The 3,655-nt window shown below is 34.3% G+C and overlaps 1 pseudogene; it reads right to left on the bottom strand.

Moving 5' to 3' along the window:
* Nucleotides 1-905: 905 nt before the first annotated feature.
* LOC132002696 (nuclear receptor coactivator 7-like) lies at nt 906-3,164 on the bottom strand (annotated as a pseudogene).
* Nucleotides 3,165-3,655: the final 491 nt, after the last annotated feature.

Genomic DNA, 3,655 nt, shown 5'->3' with positions numbered 1-3,655 from the left:
AGGTTTCATATGTTTTCAGAACATTAAGAGAATGTTAATATGGAAACTTTTATTTTACCATTAAAGAGATAGGAATTCATTTCATCTGTTATGAAAGTGATTATCTTCATTTAATTAAGAATTTTTATAAAGAATGGATTATGCACTTTAAACTGCCTATTGAATAGACAATGAGAAGATCATAAGGCTTTTTTTTAAACTTTCATTTATTAATAAAATGAATAAAATATTCTAACACCAAAGCATCTTGACATTATAACTTAACTACTACTGGGTCATGATGTATCAATGCCATGTTGAAGTTGGAATACTATTTCCTAATATTTTATTTTAGATATTTTAAATTGATATTCAAAAGAGTGATTCATCTGTGATTTTTTGTGCTATGTTTTTGAGCTATTTTTTTATTAGAAAAAAAGAAAAGCTTTAATTTAAACAGGATTATTGGTTCTTTCTAAATAAAGAAATAATCTTTTAGTATTAAGAAAATGATGATTATATTTTTTACAAGAACAGTATCCAAATCTGTGGAATACAATCATATTAAGACTCTAGGAAGTGCTAGAAACTGATCAGATTTCATAACTTTCTCAAGGTAGAGTCCCAGTCACTTAACTAGAACTAGACCAGTACATGCTGGGCTTTATGCATTCATGAATATATGCATCGGTTTGTTCATACATGAGCCAACCACTTACCACAATGACCCATTTTTCAACTTAAGAAATTATGTTTCAAATAGATGAAGAATCTCAATCCAAGGTACACTATTCTAGGAATTCTCATTCTCCACTGTTTGATTCTGTGGTTCATTAGTCTACAGACCAGAGTAGAGCAGCCCAAGACTATGCACTTCTTCTGGGGGGAGTGCACAGGATATTTTCTTCTCAAATACCTGATAGCTGCTAACACAGGCTTTCCAGAGGAACAGACATGCATTGCACTGACTGCTTTCTTCATTTGCCATACTGTTGGACTGTGGTTGCAGTATGAGTCACAAAGAATTTTTTCATTGGTTTTCCTACTTTAATGCACAGAAACATGGATGGGGTCTTACTTTCTTCTTCTTTTGAAGAAATATCTTCAACAGATACTTGAATTCCCTTTAGTACACATAACTGAATTTTCAAACTTATTATTCATTTGCATGCTTTCATGTTTGTTGTCCAGAGCGGATTCTGAAGAATTGTCTGGAGAATCTTTGTTCCTATTTGCTTCTGTAGGAAAGGCTGGTTTCTAGTGTGAGGGACACTCACCCAGGTTTTATCTGGCTTTTTATTGCTTTTGGTTGAGGGATCACCTACCTAGGAAAGAGAATGATGTATATTCCCATTGGCTCAATACTTTTGCCATCATTTAATTCTGCTTTCTATAACTTTTCAGATAAATGTGACCCCTCTTTGTTTTTAGTAAGGTAATATTCATGTGTTTAAATTTATCTAGATCTTCACATAGGTTTCATTGTTTTCTACATGGCTTTCTGAGAACCAGACTGCTTGTCCATGTCTAGCATTATATCTTGCTTCTCATAGGTTTCTAAATCTATGGCTTCTTTCAGTTTAACATTACTATCTGCTCCTGAAAATTTCAGTGATGCCTGCACCTGCATTTCTGTTGCAGAACTATTATTCATGAGTTGGCTTTCCTTACCTCTTCTGGGTCAAGAGAAAAGCAATCTTTTGACGTGTCTCTTTTGTCCATTTCATTATCAGCTTTAGAAGAAACTTCTTCCAAGTCAACAAAGGCAACTTCTTCCCCTAAAAGTAAATTTTCTTTAGCTATAGATTCAAATGGAGCATGAGGGTCAGAAGGTTCCTTGCTGACCTTAGTTACTGTGATAGATCCATTGGTTTGTTCTAGAGAAGATTCCAGTGTCTTTAGCTTTCCTGACACCGAGCTGTCTGAGGGCTTCGTATGTGTGTATTTTGTTGACTTTTCTAAAGGTTTTGTTTTGGAATCTGAAGAGATGGTTCTCTCTCCATTCTGCTGCTGTTTTTCCCTGATGGACTATAGAAGAGATTGTTTTGCTTCCATTGCCCTCACAACGACATTCCTACATGAAGATTCAAAAATGCCTTGCCATGGCCTGGAGAATGGGAAGATCTGCCTCCAGAAAGACTATCAACTCATTTAGTAAGTGTTTGAGCTATTTTTTGATGTCAATGTAATCTTAATTTCATTTTTAAAAACTGAAATTCCTTTTTTATTTTTCTCAGTTCCCATGCTCTATGACAGGAAAAGTCATATTTTAAATTTCCTTATGCAAATATTGCACATTTCTTGTTGCTTTTATTCCTAGATACTTCATTTGCTATAGTAAATGAATTTCATTTTATTGTCTTTTTTAAATAATTGGTAGAACATGCTGTGAAATTATCTAGGCCTGATTCTTACCTGGATATAGTTATTGACCAAATTTTTAATTTATTTTAATTAATTAATCATATATTTAATATGTATATTATATATAATTTATAAAATAAATTATTTATTATAAAATAATTTAATTATATATATGAGATAGCTACAAAATATGTATATTTAGTAGCTATCTCTTTGTACTATAGACCTTTGACATTGAAAGCACTGTACACTTGTTCTACTGTCTACTTCCTATAAATATGTTGAAGTAAGTCACTCTACAACTGCTAGCATCTTTATGGTGAAAATACTTAGTTAAACTATGTTCATTTGATTGTGAACACAATGGACAATTTTCAAAAATTGGACAATGCTCAAGTTTTATATTTTTGGTTTCCTTAAATAGATATTGGGATAAGAAAGGAAATGATGGAAGAGATTCAGAAACTTTAGAAAGAAAACAGCAGAAAACCAGAAGGACATTAACTGGACATGGGTAATTAGGAAGAAGAAATGATTTCAAGTGACACTGAAATTTTGCAAATGCATAGGTGGACAGATGAAGCACTCTGGGCAAACTTGTGAGCATTAGGATGGGAGATATATGGACGTAGTTAGGAGGTGGTGCAGCAGCCAGCCCTGGCCCTGTAGCTCACAGGCATCTCGTAAATGCTTTTTGAATGACTGTTAGATGAATTCCATACCCGACACACCGAATCTGATGTGGATGTTTTCAGTGGTCCTGTAACCTTAAACCTGTGGGGCACTTTCAGTTTACAAAGCACTTTCATATGCTGGCCCATTAATCCCCACAATAAAGCATGGAGTAAAATATCATTAAAGCCCTCTTACAGCTGAGGAAATGAGGCTTAGAAAGATTAAGTTCTTTACTTATGTTCTACGTTTAGTATGAGCCAGAGATGAGGTTTAAGCTTGAGTGTTTTTGAAGCCAGAACCTGGGCTTTTTCTCTTAGTGCAGAATGTTCCAAGTAAAATAGCCAGCTATCTCAGACACATCTGAAAAAATCATAATGTCTGGAAAGACACAAATAATTGTGGAGCAAGTTAAAAATGAGAGCACGTCAGCTATAGGCAAGAGACTCACAAAGGTTGGGACACTGTTTCTCTGTGATCAACACAGAGGGAAACTCAGTGCTGTACTTAGTGACTGAATGATTCCCCAGAGGCTGGAGTGTGCTGGAAGGATAAAGATTTGTTTGGGGAAAAAAAAAAAAAAATCAAATGCTGGAATTATGATAAAAGGAGGACCAGTATTTGGGAACAAATTTCATGG

Source organism: Mustela nigripes, chromosome 15 (assembly GCF_022355385.1).
Source record: "Mustela nigripes isolate SB6536 chromosome 15, MUSNIG.SB6536, whole genome shotgun sequence".
Lineage (NCBI taxonomy): Eukaryota > Metazoa > Chordata > Mammalia > Carnivora > Mustelidae > Mustela > Mustela nigripes.
Note: the sequence above shows the minus strand (reverse complement) of the source record. Positions and strands in the feature narration are given on the sequence as shown.